The sequence below is a fragment of the Sapajus apella genome, unplaced genomic scaffold (assembly GCF_009761245.1).
Source record: "Sapajus apella isolate SASKATOON/1434 unplaced genomic scaffold, GSC_monkey_1.0 scaffold101, whole genome shotgun sequence".
Lineage (NCBI taxonomy): Eukaryota > Metazoa > Chordata > Mammalia > Primates > Cebidae > Sapajus > Sapajus apella.
The window spans coordinates 6,408,162-6,422,522 of NW_022437041.1; the positions used below are offsets into that span (position 1 = coordinate 6,408,162).

The 14,361-nt window shown below is 38.7% G+C and overlaps 1 protein-coding gene across 3 annotated transcripts in view; it reads right to left on the reverse strand.

The window, feature by feature from the left end:
• Positions 1 to 14,361, reverse strand: part of FNDC3B (fibronectin type III domain containing 3B) — a 370,196-nt gene that overhangs the window by 303,234 nt on the left and 52,601 nt on the right. The window contains exon 1 of one of the 3 annotated variants that reach the window (XM_032258263.1): positions 8,214 to 9,588. The exons of the other annotated variants lie outside the window; for them this stretch is intronic. The gene's annotated coding sequence lies outside the window, so the exon portion shown is untranslated. Of the gene's footprint in view, positions 1 to 8,213; positions 9,589 to 14,361 lie in introns of those variants that run through there. 3 annotated transcript variants of the gene reach the window in all.

Below are 14,361 nucleotides of genomic sequence, written 5' to 3' on the forward strand. Positions count from 1 at the left end.
AGAAAACATTGGCAGCTACATCCATTCATTTAAGAAATACTATTTATTTAAGAAATCTCTATTTAGTTTCTCCTCTGGGTAAGACACTCCTTTGTGCTGAAGTTATACAAATTCCAAATTTAAGAAATTCATTAACAGGCTTTAAAATTTTTCCAGAAAAATCTTTTTAAAATCAGCACTGGTACAAAAGGCATGTTCTCCAATTCAATTTTAATATTTCTCCTTATAGGATGAACAAAAAAGACAAAATATTTTTCAGTTAATGCCACTGGTAAACTCAAAGAAGCAGGGAAATAAAAAAGGCAAGTAACATTTTAGGATTAATGGTTTTGATGTCATGAACCCCCCCAGAGGGTCTTAGGAGTACCCAAGGGTCCCTCAGACTGTACTCTGAGAATTGCTGCTCCACACAAGCAGGTTATACCCACAAATTTAAGAAAACAGATTGCTGTCCCTCCTTTATATTTTCTATTATACGACTCCATTTCGCCTGACAAGGTCTGAAGGAAGAACAAATTAATCCAAATTAAGAGGTATTCTAATTCTATCACAGATGTCTCTCTCCAGGACTTTCTGCTACACTCATTAGAGAACATTTGTGAGGCAAATTCATTTGGTAAATCATGAGAGGAGAGACGCAGGCTGGAGGGCTAAGAAAACTGGATGCTGGGGCCCAGGTACTTCCTGCTGGGGCTGTCAGCAAAGTACAGGGGAGGTGCTGACACCCGGAAATCCAGGCCCATTAGATGGGGATTCCCGTTCCATCTCTCCTGTAATCAGACTCATGCCCTAGATGCAAGGCAAACTGATCACCACTAAGGAAGTAAAGACAAATAACATTGTGTTGCCATTCTCAAGTAAGAATCGTATCTGCTCTGATCTCTAGACCTTCATTTACTGCTCAATGAACCCATTTCAAATCCCTTCATGATTTGATCTCGTATTTTCTAGGGTCATTCACTTATGTCTTTCATCGAAGAACCCAAAAGAAGTCTTCCGAGGCATAAAGAGAACTTTTAAAATGAGAACCTCAAGTTTCAAATATAGACAAAGGAATTAGTAGGACATTGAAATTCATTTCCTAGAGCAACGAATTAGCAAAATCAAAATATGCCACGGCTAATTGATTTGCATTCAGCAAACACTGTCAGATGAGAGACTTCCCTTTCATTTTTAAAAATAGATTTAACAAGCATATTAATTTTCCACTGGCCGCTATAAATAAATGGAACTCCAAAATATCTTTCTTTGCAAAGGCGTTTGCTCTAGCCAGTCACTGTTGGCCTGACCCTGAGTGGAATGTGTATTTACATTGCCGAGAGGCAGCATTGTGTGCTGGTGGGAAACCACTTCTCACAAACCTCCCATTCAGCCGAGGACTCCACAATAGGTACTCACACAGGAAGCACGCCTTGCAAAGAGCACCTCTGCCATTCCAGAAAGAATTTTCCAAGGCAGCAAGGACAGTGGATCACTATAAATGCCATGTTCACAGGCCCTAACTGCCTACACTTCAGGGTCAACAAAGCCAGTGCTGTTCACAACCATTCCCCCGAGTTCTTCCCAAGGTGGAAGGGAAACTGTCAACAATTCCATTTCATTTTTCTAGATAATCTCTCAGGGTATTGCTTTATTCTTCTAAAAAAAACACCCACTAAACCATTTTTTTTTCCTCAAATATTCTGGAAAGTACTCCCAAGAATGCACTGCTTTTTCAAAGCCAACTGAAAGGTGTTAACATTGAATGTGCAAATTTTTAAAATTCAAAACTTCAAATATTACTTCAGAACTCCACTGCTTCCTTAAATACGAATTCCTTAAACACTGACCACTGTGTTTAACTGCAAAGCCAAAAAATTTTTATTTTAACTCCTCAACTAGAAAAGCGTGTACCGTCAGTAGTATCATGTTAATGACGACTTCTGTACAGGTATGTGCAGGAAAGCAAGACAATGGTGACTGCTTACACATGCCATCAAATCAACTGGTGAATGAAAAATGAAATTAATAAACAGATTTTGGCAATTCAATACTAAACTACTAACCTTGGGGTTAGTAGTTTAGTATTGAATACTTGAGCATATAAGGAAATACAACCCCCCCCCCTTTTTTTTTTTTTGTTTTTTTGAGCGGAGTTTCACTCTTTTTGCCCAGGCTGGAGTGCGATGGCATGATCTCAGCTCACTGCAACCTCCACCTCCCGGGTTCAAGTGATTCTCCTACCTCAGCCTCCCGAGTACCTGGGATCACAGGCGTGCGCCACCACACTCAGCTATTTTTTGTTTTTGTATTTTTAGTAGAGACGGGGTTTCTCTATGTTGGTCAGGCTGGTCTCGAACTCCTGACCTCAGGTGATCCGCCCACCTCAGCCTCCCAAAGTGCTGGGATTATAGGCGTGAGCCACCGCACCCGGCACGATCTGTTTTTTTAAAAAATGTGTTGATTAAATTCTCGCACAATCTGTTTTTTTTAAAAAAATGTGTTGATTAAGTTCTCAATACCCCAATTTCCCAACCTGTACAAGAAAAGAGGCAGCTGTTTCCGACAATGATCTCTTAAGGCCATTAAACAATTTAATAGTATTGGGCAAAGGGCAACTCTTCTGGCTTATTTTTCTCATTTCTCAAAAAAAAAGTTCTTGCAGCTCCAGCTCAAAGGCTCATTTCTCAAATTAAAGAACTGAATTCCACCACGCTGCCATGTGTGTACCTATGCAACAATCTTGCGTGTTCTTCACATGTACCCCAAAACCTAAAATGCAATAAAATAAAATAAAAATTTTTTAATTAAAAAAAAAAAGGACTGAATTCCATGATCAATGCCCCTGACAGCTCTACCAATCTATCAATTTGGGTCTCATAATAATGAATATCACGAGTAATACGTACATCTCAAGGGTTTCTTGGAAGTCTACTAAAGGCAGCTGCTATAAAATAAACATATGTGTATCCATGCCCATCATAAACATTTACCAGTGTCAGGAAGTTGCTTTTACAACACAGAAAAAATAAACCAGAATATAAGGAAATGTTCAAAATACAATGCTTAGTGCAATTTACACAGTCAGATTATATATGTATACACAATTTTTTAAAAGACTGAAATGAAATAGAACCAAAATCTTAATGCTTAACCTACAGATAATGGAATAATGAGTAAGTTATATTTTTTCCTTTGAACTTGCTAAAAAAAACCTACAATGAGCATCTATGATTTTTATAATGATACAAGTTAATTTTTTTTGAAACCATGTAATTCAGTTGACTTTGCACTATGTGATTGCTTCATTTTTGTGAGGAAATTCTTTATATGTGCGTGTGTAAGGAAATACTTTCAAATCGCCACATACAAAAAGACCAAAAGGACATAGGTTTACCCAAGTCTCACAGAACTAATTGTCACCATTCAACTCTGACTGTGGGACACAACAATGGAAGAACATCTGTGGTTAAGTAATAGATTTGGTAACATTTACAAAACCAGCCCTAAGGTCATGCTTGCTGAGTAATCCCTAGATTAGGCATGCTCACTAGGACCAATCCAAACAGCTAAAAAAAACAGGGGTGGGAGAAGCAGGCTCCACAATCTTACTTTTTTTAGATAACAAGTGCTCCATAAAATCCCCTTCCAACTACCAAAATAAATCACACTTTCTGGGTGGAGAACTCTCTGTCAATCAAATGGGAATCAGCAAAGATAAACCTAATAATAGAATCTGTTACATGCTTACTTAGCTGTACTAACTATGCTAGTCCCTAACTAGCACAAAAGACTTCAAAAGCTCTGGCTTGAAAAGTACAGGGTGGGGTTGGAGATTTCCCTGGGAGCTGGCAGGCCTGTTCTTCAACTGTGGAAAAGTAACTACCCACTCTTATCTTTATGGGTTTTTTCCAGCCACCCGCTCTCATCCCATACCTTTTAAAAATATCTGTCCCATATTTTTATTCCCACATTCCTATGCATTATAACATATAATACATCTTCACTCTGGAAATCTGAAAATACAGAAAAGAAAGTTTAACTGTTCGTAATCTAACCAGTCAAAAATAACCACTGTTTAAATGAGGATGTATTTCCTCTCAACCTTGCTTTTCTACCTACTTGAAACTTACAGTTAGAGAGCTGCAGATTACAGAGTATAATCAAACTATTTTTTATTTTTGATACATAACAATGATACTTGCTACTTTAAAAAATAAGCAAGATGGTTCCTAAATCACATTTTCCTGCAGAGAAGATGGCAAAATTTTCCTCTAGATTCCTTGACTCTGGCAGAAAGATGGGGATAAACCAGAAAAACAGAAAATACCACAGGTATGTCCATGGTGCACTCAGAGGCAGAATTTCTTTTTATATGATACGTTACAATGATAAAATGCTTCTAGATTGTGTGCATATATTTTTAATGGAATTATTTAAATCCATTATGAAGAATGGATTCCATGAGTTAATAAAAACATAATTCTTTATTTTTATAACAGGTTTCTTCTCCATCTCCTGAGAGCTGCAGGATGTTTATGCTAACTGTCTGTAGCACCTATTTCACAACTATAAACCTAGCCCAGTCAAAGAGCAGAATGAATATACGTACCAGCAACCAAGTTCAATGGCACTTTGCCCCAAAATCCTTAACCCTGAGCATCTAGATTGTATTGTTACCAGTAAAATTAACAGAGAACCAGACTGGCAAAATGTACGACGTCACTTAAGATATTTTAGAACAATGTACAAAAACATACATCACAGTATGACATAGTGAAAAGTTGGAAGCTATTTTATCCATACAATGAAAGACCCTGCAGCCAATTTTAAATGCTGTAGAAATCAATCTGCTAACATAGGAAGGTGTTCAGAACACACTGTGTGTAGGGGAAAATAATAGGTTAACAAGGAAATGTAAGCTGTGATACTCTGTGCAAAACTAGGTATATGTTTATTTTTCTTTTTTTGAGCCGGAGTCTCGCTCTGTCACCCAGGCTGGAGTGCAGTGACGCGATCTCCACTCACTGCAACCTCCACACCCCCAGGGTTCAAGCAATTCTCCTGCCTCAGCCTCCTGACTAGCTGGAATTACAGGCACCCATCACCATGCCCAGCTAACTTTTTTTTAATTTTTCGTAGAGACAGGGTTTCCCCATGTTGTCCAGGCTGGTCTCGAACTCCTGACCTCAAGTGATCTGCCTGCCTCAGCCTCCCACAGTGCTGGGATTACATGCGTGAGCCACCATGCCTGGCCGACTATTTTTCACAAAGAGTCTAGAAGAACACAGACCAAAGTGTTCACAGTGATTTTGATAAGGGAGGTAGACAGAAGAATTTTTTCATTTATCAATACTCCAAGATTTTTTTAATGATGCTTTTATTAGGAGAGGATGAAAAACGTACACAGAACAAAGAGCATCTTAAGGGCAACCTGATCACATTGGTGTCAAATAATCTAACAGAAAAATGAGAAACAGATCATGGATATCTGGTCAAGGGTAATCCTATTAGACAAAACCCACCTCTTGGAGCTCCTGATATGGGTCACTGGCTGTGACAATCTCTCTTCTAAAGCTGTGCCATAGCTCTTGGGGAAAAATGTGAGCTGTTCTAGGCCCAGCAGAGCCAATGGGCAGTAATGGTGGGGGACTATGAAGCTCCCAGAAGCTATTTTGAGTTTCAGAACATATCACAGCATCCCAAGTCTGAAAAAGAACTTTCAGAAGTTCAGCTCTGACTCAGGCTTGTACTGTATCTAAACATCCCTAGTAGATCAGAAGCTTCAAAATATCAAAACTTGGGTCTTTTTTTTTTTATTATTATTACACTATATCCTTCAGCTAATTACCCCAGGATTTCCTCTCTCAAACAGCTGGTAAAAATACATTTATTTGGAACAACAGGATGATAGGAATAGATAAGGTCAGAATTAGACAGAACTGTGTCTAAATCGATGAAAACCAAAAATTGCTGAGTATTTTTAAATCACCATTACTGAAGAGTACTCCTTTGAAGTCTGCTACCTCTGACCCTTCCTTTCCATTACCACCAACCGCAGTAGCACCCTAGTTCAGGAATTAGTCAAATCACTTCTCCATTCTGAAAAAGTAAAGGACCCATTGACCCTGCCCACTGTCCCTATCTTCTTCCTCCTGACCACTCCACCCTGCACGTGCAGATCATGTAATTTAGGTCTGGAACTTCACTTCCACTAAGCCACTACACACTCGCTCACAAACCAGTGATCCTTCAAGCAGAAGCACCCATAGGAGATGGGGAAGGGAGGCGTTCACAATGTGAGAGAAATATCTCTACGCCACCAAGCGTTCAGGTTAGAGTGTCTCCAGATACGTGCGGGAATTATCAGCAACAGAATCAGACAGGGTGCTTGTTTAAAAACGCAGATTCCTCACAAATATTCACAGCAGCATTAATTAAAACAGCTCAAAAAGAAGTAACCATCCAAATATCTGTCAACAGAAGAAGACACACAAGGATGGATCCATTTTATGGATATATAGACTACATTCCTTAAAAAGGAATGAAATCCTGATACATGCTACAACACGTATGAACTCTGAAAATACTATGCAAAGCAGAAAAGGCCAGTTAGAGAAGGCCACGTAATGTATGATTCCCTGTATATGAAATGTCCAAAATAGCAATGCCCAGAATAGGCAAATGTTTAGAGACAGAAAGTCGACTGGTGGTTGCTTGGGGCTGGGCTTGAAGGTGAGAAGCGATTGCCAGTGAGTATGAGGTTTATTTTAGAAGGGACAAAAATGTTCTAGAATTTGCTAGTGATGATGGTTGCACAATGTCGTGAATATGCTAAAAATATTAAATTTTACACCTTAAATCCATGAACTGTATGACATGTGAAATATATCTCAATAAAGCTTTATGTTAAACAAAATGCAGATCCCTCAATTTTCCCTTAGATCTACTGCACCAGAATCTCTGAAGGGAGGCCTAGATAACCTCCCTTTGAACAAAAAGAGCAGGTGGTATTCATCTTCGCTAAGTTCTCCAGAAGATTCTTGAGTACACTAAAGTTAACACTGCCTTTGATCTTTTCTGAATCTTAGAGGTTATATATTATATAGTAAATATAATATTCTAAAACTTTCTCCAGTCATACAGATCCTCCACAGTCACCCTCCCTATACCAGTGTATTTCCATCCAGGTGCAGTGGCTCACGCCTGTAATCCCAATACTTTGGGAGGCTGAAGAGGGAGGACAGCCTGAGGCCAGGAGTTCGAGACCAGCCTAGGCAACAAAGCAAGAGACCCTCTCTCTAAAATATTGAAAAACTAGCTAGGTGTGGTGGGGAGACTGAGGTGGGAGGATCAGTTAAGTCCACGAGTTCGTGAATGTGGTAAGCTTTGATTATGCCACTGCACTTCACCCTGGGCATCAGAGGGACAATGCTGTCTCTAAAAAAAAGATTCTGGCCAGGCACAGTGGCTCATGCCTGTAATCCCAGCACTTTGGGAGGCCAAGGTGGGAGGATCACTTGGGCCCAGTAGCTCAAGACCAGCCTGGGCAACATGGCAAGAGAAAAGGACAAAAATTTTTTGTCTCTACAAAAAATAAAGTAGCCAGGTGTGGTGGCGTACACCTGTAGTCTCAGCTACTCAGGAGGCTGAGATGGGAGAATCGCTAGAGCCGAGGAGGCAGAGGTTGCAATAAGCCATTATCACACCACTGCACTACAGCCTGGGCAACAAAGTGAGACACTGTCTAAAAATAAACAAGCAAAAAATGTAATGTATTTGCTACTCTGCCCGCCACAACCCTCCCACGGGACCAGCGTCCTAATGCTGGGGAGCACAGGGACCGCTGCTGAGCTTTTGCTCTCTATTCTCGCCTCCTCTTTTCCAGAACACCCACAGCTCTGTCCAGGTCTTGCTACTTGGAGCTACCTCAAGATGACTACCGTTCACAATAACCTCTACAGAGAACCCTTTGGGTCTTCCCGTCCTCATGCGTGAAAGGAGAGTGATGGACTGGGTAACGCCTAGACAGACTTCCTTCCAGAACTGCTATAATGAGCCGCCCTGAGAGAGACTTAAGAACGACTCCAGGCAAACAGCCTTTCCTCCATTCAGTCCACGTTTTACATCCACATAATAATGTGTATTAAGCAATTGTCTCCCCCGCTTAATAATGTATGGGGAAGCTAAATAACTTGAGGAAGAATCTTTTGCTAAGCTCTGAAAATGTATACCTAACACAAGGCAGAGTCCAGCATCTGATAGGGGCTGAGGCATTTGATGAACTTCTCCACTGATACTCAAAAAGTCAATCCCTCAGCTTGAATCTCTTCCTGGATCTCCAGGTTTGCTGAGGTGTCCACACAGAGCTTTTTCATGGAGAGACCTGTCGTTATGTGCTGCTCTGTTGGACACAGGAGGTTTGCTGTTTTTCTGCTCCAAGATGATACTATCAACCACTATCAAAAACACTTGAAATGCACATTGTATTTTCTATCAGTAATGATGGCTTTATGTCAGCATTTGGGAGAAACTTAAGGTTAGAGGTGCCATGCATGGTCATGAAATTAACACAGGTAACTGACTCTTATGACCAAATTTACAACCTTATTTGAGGCAATCTAAAGCCATTCGTTCTCCCTAACACACACACACACACACACACACACACACACACACACACATCAGTAAAAAGTCAGGGCACTATCACATTAACTGGAAGCTCCACAATTTTGACCATTTCTCTTTAGTGACTGCTCTTGTCAAGATAACTAAATACAAATTCCATATGAAAACGTGTGTTAAGAGGTATTTCCTACAAATAAAAGCCAACTTTTGAAGATAATTTTTGCATCTCTTATAGATATGAACATGCATTCTTATATGTCTAGCAACTGTAGTGACAGTTACTTCATAAAGCTAAAATTAAAATGCTCCAAAGCAAAAATACACAAAGACATGCATACACACACACACAAACACACACACACCGTATATACAGACGCTTTTCAGAACACTAGGAAACTACAAAGTGATGATACTACAATCCTCATCTCTAAATCTATTTTTAAAATTCTGACTTCTGTAATTTCTAATAATATTTCTTCATATATCTGCAAATTAAGGGAAAATATCCACCTTTCCTTCCATATGTACTGCCTCTTTTCACATTCGAAAATTACATAAAGTAAAACTTCGGTAATTCAGATTAATTGGAGAAAAAAGGCCCATCTAAATGTATGAAAAGAAGCATTTGCAACAACAAATTTAAATGCAGCTAAAACTTTCAACAGCACTGCCAAGTGGAAGTCCTCCCCGCAGTGCCTAACAGATAAGACATACTTGTATCCATAACAACTACTACTTAAAGAAATTTTCCCAAGTACTTCAGAAGAGTTTTATCATATTCCACTCCTTCTCCCCACTTCCCCGGTCCCAGCTTTGTTTTACTTATTTTTCAAACTCTTCATGGGCAATGAAGAAATTAATGGGATGAAAAGTAGATCACTTATATAGGTTCAGTATTCCTCATTTGAAATGCTTGGGACCCTAACTGTTTCAGATTTCAGATCTGAATTTTCAGATTTTGGAATATCTCCATACACATATTACAAGGTATCATATACAGATATCTTGGGGATGGGACCCAAGTCTAGACATGAAATTTTTGTTTCATATATACCCTCGCACACATAACCGCAAGGCAATTTTATACAGTGTTTTTAATATTGTACATGAAACAAAAGTTTTGGCTGCAACCAGTCACATGACAATGGGTGTGGAATTTTCCACTTGTGGCGTCGTATCGGCACTCAAAAAGTTTCAGATTTTGGAGCATTTTGGATTTTCAAATTGCAGATGCTCAATCTGTATTACCTTCGGTACCCAGATCAAACAAGGTAAAGAATAATTTAGTTTTGTGAGCTGGATCCTAAGTAATAGGAAAAAACTGAAAGATTACCATTTCAGTTTACTGTCCCACTCCACAGGCAAGGAAAGTGATAAACACTACTCTGGAGAAGCAGGAAACTTGGACTGATCTGTCTCCACCAAGAACTATTTCTGTGTTCCTAAGCACAAGTCCTTCTCCAGCTCCCTATTCTTTTTTTTTTTTTTTTTTTTTTTAAGTCAGTTTCACTACATGTCCGCTCCGGCTGACTTTGGTGCCTGCATAGAGTACAGAGTTGAGGAAGAGATGGCCATCAAGGTCATGAGATTAAGGAGCTAGGAGATCCACGTCACATATTTGCCATCCACTGGTGAGAAAAAGGCACCAAGGACCCTCCTGCTCAAGCTTTCTGAGGAACAACAGCAGAAAAGAGGGGGCACATTTGAAGTTGGACAAGTTGTAGAGACAAAGTCTCTGGCTTCCACATCTAATCCACTCAACATTTCAGAGATAATATTAATATCTGGGAATTTGGAATTGACTAATTTTTAAAATTTTAAAGCAATATCTAAAACAAGGTATGAGGATTAAACACAGCTGTTCAACTCATATAACAGCCATCACAACTGACAGATATCACACCCAAAACACTGATACAAATGAATTACGTATGTTGAAATCATATTTGCCATTAACATTGTACAAAGTGGAGATGGCCAACCTGGGAATTCATTCCCTCGGCCGTTCAGACATTTACTGGGTATCTCATGCAGCTGGTACTTTGCAGACCCTGGATATGCCACTTTGCACTTACGGCTAACTTTGTAATTGAGCCATTTTCAAACCTTCATGTCCCTGATCTTCACAAGACAGCCTTACTAGAATCTTGATTTTTTTCCATGTTCTATGAGCCTTCTGTCAGGGATATTAACATAGTGCTATGACTGACATTATATTAATGGCAAAAACCACAACTACTTTTGTACCCACCCAGGAATTTGAAATCATCATACCGCTGAAGGCTTAATACACCCTACATTCGATTTACACATGGTACGCATTGCGCCGTCCCCTACCTTCAAGCAACTGATACTGATCTTCCCAGGGAAATTCTCCAAACCCCTGCAGACAGCTGTGCCACACTGCATCCTGTTTCCAACATTCACTAAGGAAATTTCCTCATCCTTAATGAATTCTTACTGTTTTTCTAGGGTTTAAGAAAATCCTATGATAAAAGATGTTGCTCCTAACTTTATATTGATACTCCTGGTAACACACATTTTAAAAGATGTTTCCCTACATTCTTGATTCAAATATTTAATTCAGAAACAAGAATGAGTAAAATATAATTTGTCCTGAACTAATTTTTACTTTCCTAAGTTCTATGGGTATTAGTTGCTCACTATGAATTTTGAGAGCTCACAGGACATCGAAAATCCCGTTCATCCAAAACTAATTCTGTGAAATTCAATATCGTGACAAGTCGGTGTCCTTGTCAGTGCCTTTTTGTCCCACAGAAAGCTAATTTCTTTATCACTTAAAGCAGAACCCTGGATATTATTTGGCCATTGTAAATGTTTAAGTCTTACAGTTGGATGAATGAGTAGAAATGTTACTATTTTTATAGCTTTTGTACAAGCTAATCATTTTAAGCAACACACTTCCACAGGAGAATACTGTCAACACAAATAATCATAAAATCATAATGGCTGCCTTTTGTAGAATTTATTTAAAATGTGGTTTTTTGGTTTTTTTTTGAGACGGAGTTTCGCTCTTGTTACCCAGGCTGGAGTGCAATGGCGCGATCTCAGCTCACCACAACCTCCACCTCCTGGGTTCAGGCAATTCTCCTGCCTCAGCCTCCTGAGTAGCTGGGACTACAGGCACGCGCCACCATGCCCAGCTAATTTTTTGTAGTTTTAGTAGAGACGGGGTTTCACCATGTTGACCAGGATGGTCTTGATCTCTTGACCTCGTGATCCACCCGCCTCGGCCTCCCAAAGTGCTGGGATTACAGGCTTGAGCCACCGCGCCCGGCCTAAAATGTGGTTTTTAAATGATCAATTGCATTCTTTTTTTTTTTAAGATTTCACTATGTAAAATGTATCTTTTCATTAATAAAAAGTGTAACACTGCTACCTACTTTTAAATCAATTAATTTATGAAACCATTCTCTTTTGTAGGATGCATACTGTCAATGAAATATACATCCTACAAAATAAAGTTTAAAGAAATGTAATAGCTATGTTCAAAAACTGTTGTATTCCGGGAATACAACAATTAAAACTTTCTCGTTTCACACATAAAGAAAATTAAAATTTTCAAACATTTATATTCAGCAGATCAACTGCATTTTAAAACATACGAAGGTACAGATCTGTGTAATCTGATGTATGGATATTACATTTAATTTAAAACGTACTCTACGAGAGATTCATTCTAGCACTAGAGAGACTGACTGAAATCCACATGATACTGAGGAAAGACGACCGTGGTGGACATCTGGAGATTTGGGTTTCAGTTCTGTTACGTATGCTAGCTGCACGAGTTAGGTTTCTCAGTCTACATTTACCTGCAACATAAAAAGGTTGGACTAGACTACCTGCAAATTCCCTTCTAACATGAAATTCTGTGAGTCCAATATATAAGTTTTGCTAATTTGGGATTAAAGTCATGAATAAAGGCCTACTTAGAAGAAATTTTCCCTAGAAGGTACCTTGGTTAGCCACATAACTTAACAGAAAAATTACAACAGCTGTGCAACACTCATTCAGGTCACACCTTGAATGATAAGCATTTTTAGGCTGTCGGCTTTTCCAGGAACAAGATGTGGCAAGCAATTTCCTGGTTCCAAGCGTACTACTTATTCTGAAAAAAATGAATGGCTGAGGTGATGTATGACAAAAGCTTCAAGATCCATGAACCAAAGTGGCATATACTACACTCTCATTTCTTACTAATGTGGACAGATTCTCTTGCAGATTTCTAATTATTTAGAGATCTCCAATTATTTGGGGAGCCAGGGCTAGGGCTCTCATATTCTCTGTCAGCCTTCACGTGCTACAAAAAGATCACAAGAGGAGAACCATTTAATTCTTACAGCCCCTGGCAAATACCAAAGATTCCAAATCATATTTTTACATCAGCATTAATTTTTCCCCAGTGAGGGTTTGATTTCATTTCCAGCATGTTACAACCGATAAGAATTTTTTAAACGCAACATCGGGATTTAAAATTTGTAATGAAATTTGGGGAAAAAAAATTTTTTTTTTTTTTTTTAATCAGCAGCATCTTTGAGGCTATCTATCCTACCCCTTATTTTTCAGAGGTCACACCACTGATAAATGGCAGGATAAGGTCTCTTGCTTATCACTTCAAATTTCTAAGCATATTTTCCACCTAAGTTTAGAAAGGAAATCTAACCAAGTTATAAGCTCTTTTAACACCCACACACATATGCACTCACTCTTACTTATCAAATTCCAAAATGGTAATTATCCCACTGTCTTTCCCTATTACATCAGCCTGTAAGTGAGAAGTCCCAAATCTGGCAAGTACTATGGCTCACAGAGAAAACAAGTATTATCTACGAGAATAACAGCAAGACTCTAAAAGACCAACAGCAGAAGAAAAAGATGGCTTCCGTCAAATGATAGTTTATTATACAGGCATATAGTCATGCTCCTTAACATTACCTATAATGGGAAATCAATTCTTTAAAAAAAAAAAAAAGATACTTATTTTCTAAACAAAAGAAAGATGACTCAAAATTATCCTTTCCATTCTGTTTGGATTCTACACTGTTTGGGCATGGCACTCCTTCAATCTCTGGGAGTGGCTGGAAGAAATGGAACTATAAACTCTGGTAAAGTTGAGGAAAAGCAAGAAGCCACATGAAGCCAGGAACTCGCTACATGTCGTATCATCCATCCAGGTGAAAATTTCTAAAGTATGTGACATAAGAAAAATACTCTGCTACATGCTAATACATCTTTTGTGGAAAACTTCTATCAAGGAAGCTTGAGAAACTCTGAGTTGAACAGTCAGAAGTTCTTTACAACTAGAGTTCAAAGAACTTTTAACAATATACACTGAGAATCTCCCCAGGGTGGAACGTTTTTGAACACACAAACTTTTTAAGATCTAATCTTCACTAGAGAATGCCTTTTGGATAGCCCTCATCTAACAACCCTTTTCCACTCTCCCAATGAGATTATGTGAAATCCCAATTTTATAAAGATTATATGAAAATAGGAAATGTTATTAGTATTTCACTTACACAGTTCCTTTAAAGAAGAACTTAGCCCAATTTTTAGGTAAAGAGTCACGTAATCAAACAGTCAATTATTGAGTCTAATGGACTAATTGTACACTCTAATTTATCCATATAATAACAAAATGAGTCACAAAAACCACATTAAACATGGTTTGAAATTGCCAATTTTCTAAAGTACCCTTGGAAGCATATGCCATTTGCTCTTTATATTAAAAGG